Here is a 7,445-nt window from a genome sequence, read left to right on the forward strand (position 1 = left end):
AGGATGAGCAGAGCTTGGCTGGGACGTGCGGTGGCTTGTGCTGGGTGGCACATGGCTGTGTGCCCCAGCACCACCCCGTGTGCATGTGTGTGCATGTGTGTGCATGCTATGTGCATGTGTGCATGCTATATGCATGTGTGTGCATGCTATGTGCATGTGTGCATGCTATGTGCATGTGTGTGCATGCTATGTGCATGTGTGCATGCTATATGCATGTGTGTGCATGCTATGTGCATGTGTGTGCATGCTATGTGCATGTGTGCATACTATATGCATGTGTGTGCATGCTATATGCATGTGTGTGCATGCTATGTGCATGTGTGCATGCTATGTGCATGTGTGTGCATGCTATGTGCATGTGTGCATGCTATGTGCATGTGTGTGCATGCTATGTGCATGTGTGCATGCTATATGCATGTGTGTGCATGCTATGTGCATGTGTGCATGCTATGTGCATGTGTGTGCATGCTATGTGCATGTGTGCATGCTATATGCATGTGTGTGCATGCTATGTGCATGTGTGTGAGTGCATGTGCGTTATATTCATGCATGTGCATGGTGTGTGCACATATGTGCATGCATGTAGGTTATGTGCATGTGTAAATGCACGTGGCCATGCTCTGTGCATGTGTGTGCTTTGCTACATGTATGTAGCATGCACGTAGCATGCATGCACATCTATGTGCATATGTGTGCACGCCCTGCATGCTATGTGCATGTCTATGCATGTTATGTGGGTGCCTATGCATGTTACATGTATGTGTGTGCATGCTGTGTGCATGTGTGTGCATGTTACATGTGTCTATGTGCATGTGTGTGCTGTGTGCATGTGTGTGCATGTTACATGCGTCTATGTGCATGTGTGTGCTGTGTGCATGTGTGTGCATGTTACATGCGTCTATGTGCATGTGTGTGCTGTGTGCATGTGTGTGCATGTTACATGCATCTATGTGCATGTGTGTGCTGTGTGCATGTGTGTGCATGCAACACGCATGTTATGTGCATGTGTGCATGCTTCTGCCTGTTATGTGCCTCCTGTGTGCATGCACCTGCCTCTGTGTGCCCCCAACTTGTGCCCCCACGTTGTCAGGGCTCTGCCTGCCCCTGTGTGTGCCCACGCGTGTCCACGTGTGCCTGCCCATGATGCCTCTTGCCGTGTTCGTGGCCACGTCCACGCTGCGCGTCCCCGCCCGTGTCACTCTGTGCCCGCACTCCCGTGGCTCCGCACACGCGTGTTGGCGTCTGCCCGTGCCCACGTCCCCCGTGTCCCCGTCCTGCCGCCCGCTCCGCGCGTGTGGCCGCGGCGTGCCTCTGCGTGTGGCCGCGTGTGTGCGTGGCAGGGTGGCCGGGGGGTGAGTCAGCCCCCAGGCAGCTCAGGAATGCCCCCTCCCCAGCCCCCGCCTGTTGCAATGCGGTTTCCTCCGCCGGGCTGTGCTGGGAACGAGCCGTCCCGGGGCCGGTGACAACCGGGGCTGACCCGGACCCTGATGGGAAGGTGCCACCACCCTGCCTGCTGGGAACCGCCTGGGGGGGGAGGGGGCGAGGCTTTTGGGACTGGAGGGGCTACTCGCCGCTGGCCCTAACGCTGGCCCCTAAGGGGGTTTGCAGGGGGCTAAGGCTCCCCCAGTGAGCCCCCCCACCCGAGTTCTGAGCAATGTACCCCACAGCTTGCCTGTGCTGTTGAGGATGGGCTCCCCAGAGACCCTCCCAGCACCAGCCCCCAGCTCATTGGGGTGTCCAGGACAGGAGTGTATGGGAGAGGGGGGAGGAGGAGTGTTCCAGCTTCGGAGCCCCTCCACTCTAGCAGCCAGCAGTGGGGCAGGGGGGCCAGGGCAGCTCTCAAACGTTGAGGGGGGTCTGACCACTTCCCCCCCAACATCCCCCCAAAACGCTGGATCCAGGCCGGGGGTTCCCCAGCCCCCGCTGCAGTGAAAAAACCCGGCCTGGATCTAAGGGCAGCGGAGCGGGATGGCCTCGGGTACCCACCGCCCTGCCCGGCCCTGAGTGCCCGATGCCAGGGGGCGGTTAGGGGCGGGCAGGGGTCTGTGTGGGAACACGCGGGACCGGCCGGGTCGTGCATGGGACGCTGCGGTGTGGCGGGGCTGGGAGTCAGGGCTCGGCTCTACTCTGGGCTCTGTCCGCTCCAGGCTCGGTTCCGTTCCAGGGTAGGCTCCGTTTCGGCTTCGGCTCCGTTCCAGGCTCGGTTCCGTTCCGGGCTCGGCTCTGTTCAGGGCTCGGCTCCGCTCCGGGCTCGGCCCCGTTCCGGGTTGAACTCCGCTCCGGCCTTTCCGCGCCGCCGCGCCCCGCGCGCTCATTCATTCATAGCTCGCGCCGCGCGCTCCCGGCCCATTCATGCCGGCGGCGCGAGGGCCCCGTCACCGTCGGCGTCACCGTTACCGTTACCGTGGCAACCCCCCGGCTCCCGCGGCGGGGGGCGGTGGGGGAGCTGTTCCTGTGCCCAGAGCTGCAGGCAGGGAACAGGAGGCCTGGGGACCACCCGGGGCGCCCCCAGCCCGGGGCGGGGGGTCCCATATGGCTGCGGCAGCCACGCTGTGCTGGGGGGGGGTTGGGGGGGATCCCCTCGTCCGCACGGCCCCCAGCTGTCCTGACACCCTCCCGAAGGTGCCTGCCACGTCGGCGCGGGGGGTCTCATGGGTCTCGTTATCCTTCCCCCCCCCCCCCCCCCTCCAAACCCTGCCCGGTGCTTGCCAGGCCCCAGCGGTTTCCACCATGGGTTTGGTTTGGCACAGTCTTAACCCACTCCCGGCTCTGTGGTTGTGGTACTGAGCTCCAGCTTGGCAGAGGAGAGTGCTGAGCCCCCCCCCCCCCGGCGTGATGGGGACCCCCCTTTCGCCCCCGGAAATCCCTCTGGGCACGGGGCAACGTGGGGTCTTGCCCCAGGCTCAGGGTGCAGCTGGGCTGGGGAAGGGGGGGCAGTGGTGTGGACCCCCTTACACCCAAACCACAGCTGCAGCGGGAGGAGAGATGCTCACTGGGAGCACTGGGCAGGCAGTGCCCCCGCGGGCGCTGGGTGAAAGCTCAGAGGGCTGCAGCATGGGCACAGGGCGAGCTGGGGGGGCACGAAGCTTCCTGCCCCTCTTCCAGCTCCCTGGGGCACCCGCACCAAGCGCCCACAGCCATGAGGTGCAGGAGGAAGCTGCCGCACATTGCCAAGCCCCACGGGGTGGGCTCCAGCCTGGGCTTCGAGGTCCAAAAGCGGTGGCCGAGTGCCCCCAGGCCAGGCAGCGTGGGGCAGGGCAGCGTGGGGCTGGGCGCCCGCGGGTATGTGCCTGGCACGGGAGGCTTCTCCCGCGGTTCGTCGTGGAGGTGGGCAGACAGGGGACACGCGTGTGGCGGCGCATACCCGCGCCGGCGCTCACGCGTGCTCTCGGACACGTGCGCGCGGCCGCCGGCTGACGTCATCGCGCGCGCGGGGGGGCCCGGGGCGCGCTCCCGCACACGCCGTCGGGAGGTGTTTGCCCCTCACCCGCAGCCGTGCGCGGAGCATCCTCCGGGGCCCCTGCGTCGTGTCGCGGCGCTGCCGCGGGGGGTGACTCACAGGCTGGCAGAGGAAGCAGTGACTCAGACCTGGAGTCCTGCCTCTCCCCACTCCCCAACGCTCCCCCCCCCCCCAGCAGCCCTCGCAGCCACGTGGAGCCCTCAGCACCCGAACCCAGCACCCGAACCGCAGGACACAGCTGGGTGCTGCCCGCTGGGCTGCTGGGGGCCTGTGCCACTTCCCTGGACTGCTGTGGGGACCCTGCCTGGACCAGAAAGTCTTTGGGCATGCAGGAGGAGGCAGGCCTGGGCACTTGGGGTGCCACCGTGCACACCCTGAGTCCTGCCCAAGCTGGGCATTGCTTCCAGGCTCGGGCACCTTTCCCAGGGGTGTTTCAGGCCTAGCCCAACCCAGCATGCCGCCCCTGGGCAGTGGTGCCAGGCAGTGCTCTGAGTTGTCACCCAGGAGGGCTCCCCTTTGTCCGGGGAGTACTCACAGAACTGCCACCTCTGGGTCCATGCCATGGGCTGCGTGCCTGGCACCGGGCATTGCCCACACCGCTGCCCAGGCTCCTGCCACCCCTTCGGTGTGCCCAGCCTGTCACAGTGGGGGATCTCCCTGCCGCTGACCCACTCCTTCCCTCGCCCGATGTGCCCATGCCCGTGCCCCAGCACAGCACCAACACCAAACACAGCCAGGGCTGCTCCACCTGCCGTGGGTTTGCCGCGGGTCTGAGGTGCGGCACCAGCTCCACCTGCCCCTGGCACTGAGCCACCACTGGCACCGGGCTCTGCAGCTGCCGTGCCTGCTGGCCCCGTGCCCACCAATGGTCTGCGGGTCCCGCAGGCAGCGCCGGGGATGTTGGCACGATCAGAGGCTGCTGCTGGTGCCCGTGGAGGGGGCAGAGGGCAGCCTGGGTGTCGTGCCGGCGCTCAGCAGTGCCATGTAGCGCCCGGGGGGTGCTGTGCCAGCAGTGCCAGGCGGTGCCCAAGGCGCTGTGCTGTGGCACGGGCAGCCTGCGTGAGTCAGAGCGAGGCGGAGCCGCTGCCCCCTCCCCGCCCGCCCTGTTCCCAGGCCCCAGCATCGCTTTCGCAATGACTTGGGGCAGCCACCCCGGCCCTCCCCTCCAGCGCCCAGCTCTGCTGAGCTCGCCCTGGCTCCATGCCCCACAGGTTGCCCCTGCCCACGCTGCCCACATCGCTGCCCATGCTCTGGCACGGCTGCTGCCGCTGGCTTCAGCCAAATCCCTTTCACTCTGCCCTCGGCTGCTGAGCGCTGGGGCTGAGAATTCACCTTCCTGAGCAGACCCCCACGGGGCCAGGGTGCCCTCTGTGGGCATGGGGTCTGGCAGGTGGCATCCAGGGGGGGCATGGCAAGTGACCAGAGGTGGCAGCAAGGGCCCGGGGGCAGCTGAGGTGAGTCAGTGGCGGCCAGGTGGGGAGGCACAGGGACGCTCTGGGCATGACTCAGCTGCCAGACAAACAGGGCAGGCCGTGTGAATCTGAGCTTCCTCTGCACCCTGGCAGCACTGGGGGTGCACCTGGAGAGTCCCCTGGTGCCCCCCTTGAGCCCCCTCAACATGGCAGCAGCCTCAGGAGCAGCCACAGAGATGCCACCACGCACGGTGCCATGTGCTCACCACACCTGCCAGGGAGCTACCATCCCCAGCTGCTCCCACAGTGTGGTAGGGGGGTGCATGGGGGGCTGTGGGTGGGGGGTTGCAGCCTGAGCTGGGGCTGGAGCTGCTTCTGGTGCAGAGGAGCTCCACAGGGACCATTTGGGGGACATTTCAGGGGTCCCAGCAGGCGGTTGGAGGAAAGACTTGGTGGGGGGTGAGAAAGAAGCACTGAAGCTGCCCCCCAAGTGCAGGCAGGTCCCAAGGAAATTCCTGGAGAGGCTCCTTGGCACCCACTGGTGATGGTGAGCTGGCAGCTGTGATGGGCATGGGGACATCATAGGCACCCCCATGCCATGGGCACCCCACAGGGCTGGGGCTGACCCAGTGTGGCTGTGTCCTTGCCTGTGCAGGAGGTGGTCGTGGGGGCAGGGGGTCCTGGGGGGTGGTGCCTGGGGTGGGCTGCTCGGTGGGGCCAGGATGGGACAGTCCCAGAGGCAACCCTGAGCCAGGAGGGAGCTGGGATGGTGCCAGTGCTGCGCAGGGCATTGGCAGCACCAAGCAGCAGCTGGTGCATGCGAGGGCATCTTGGGCAAGGGGCAGCAGGTGGGGACAGGGGGGACTGAGGGCAGTGTGTGGTGTCCATCAGGGACAGCTGTCCCCAAAGGAGTGCCAGCTGAGGAGCCAGGGCACAGCACCATGTGCCAGCTGCCAGCTGCAGCACTGGGGGCATCATGGACTCACAGAATGCATCGGGCTGGAAGGGACCTTCCAAGGACATCTTGTCCAACCTCCTGCAGGCAGCAGGGACAGCTCCAGCCAGAGCAGGCTGCTCAGGGCCACATCAAGGCTGGCCTTGAATGTCTCCAGGCAGGGAGCCCTAACCACCTCCCCAGGCAGCCTGTTCCAGTGTCTCCTCACCCTCACTGTGCAGAGATCCCTCCTGATGTCCAACCTAACCCTGCCCTGCTCCAGTTTCAAACCACTTCTCCTCATCCTATCCCCACAGCCCCTTCTGAGCAGCCCCTCCCCAGCCTGCCCTTTAGGTCCCCTTCACATATTGTCCTGTGTGTGCCCTTCAGACACCCACAGCAGGGAACAGCAGCTCCTGGCCAGGGGCTGAGAAGGGTGAATCAGGTGGGGATGGGGCTGGCAGCCCAGCACTGATCCTGGTGGAACCATGGAAGGCCTGAGCCAGGCTGTGATTAATGATGTGCTGGAGCTCAGCGGCAGGGCTGCTGCTCCCAGCCGCCCTCAGCTCAGCCCTGCTGCCAGCCTGCTGTCCCCAGGACCTTGGATGAGCTTTTCTTTCCAAAACACATCTCTTTTTTCAGAAGTCAGCAAGTTTCCAGACACAGCAGAGATCCTTCCTGGGCTGGCAGCTGGAAGGGGAAGCGCAGCCAGTCCCCAGCAGGCACCGTGCCCTGCCCTAGGATCCTGCATGCTGGTCAGTGGTGGGGGTGACCAGGCACTGGTTGAGGCTGGAGATCCCCAAATGCCTGCTTTTGGCCCTAGAAGCTACCACAGTGACCAGTGCTGGGCTGGTTCCTGGCTCCAGCAGCTGGGGAATTCCCAGGTCCAGGCTCAGCCAGGCCATGGGCTGCAAAACCCAACCGTACGCAACCTGCCCGGGCACCCTGCGGCCCAGCTGCACGCCCTGCTGGGGTGGGAGCAAGCTGGGGGATGGCCAAGCTGCCCCACAGGGATGCCAACTGCCCAGCTCCAGCTGGGCTCCATCCTCCAACCCCAGGATTCTGTGGTTCTGTGGTCCTGCTCTGGCAGGGGGGGGTTGGACTCGCTGAGCTCCGGAGGTCCCTTCCAACCCCTAACATCCTGAGGTCCTCTGATCCTGTGTGAAGATGCAGCCCCAAGCCCCTGACCTCTCATCTCTGTGCCAAGGTTTGTCTGGTTTCAGCCCCCCACTCCCCACCCCCCCCAGGTGCTTCCTCCAGGCCCTCCCACTGCAGTCATCCAGCACCGTGGTCATGCTGCCCCTCAGCAAAGGGTCCTTTGTCCCAGGCCTGGTCACCAGCAGTGAGTCCCACATGTGACCCAGGGCCCTGCGTGTTGCTGACAGGGCCCAAAAGGTCAGGAATGCTTCACAGGATCACAGGACTGCTGAGGTTGGAAGAGAGCTTTGAGATCATCAAGTCCAAGCTTGGGGGGTGGTGTCTTCTGCCCAGGATCAGGTGATAGAAGGAGAGGAACTGGCCTGAGATTGTGCCAGGGGAGGGTTAGGTTGGAGATGAGGAACAATTTCTGTGCTGCCAGAGTGGTCAGGGGGTTGGCACAGGCTGCCCAGGGAGGTGGCAGAGTCCCCATGCCTGGAGG

This window comes from Melanerpes formicivorus, unplaced genomic scaffold (genome assembly GCF_026170545.1).
Source record: "Melanerpes formicivorus ecotype bairdi unplaced genomic scaffold, bMelFor1.0.p_v2 SCAF_34, whole genome shotgun sequence".
Taxonomy (NCBI): Eukaryota; Metazoa; Chordata; class Aves; order Piciformes; family Picidae; genus Melanerpes; species Melanerpes formicivorus.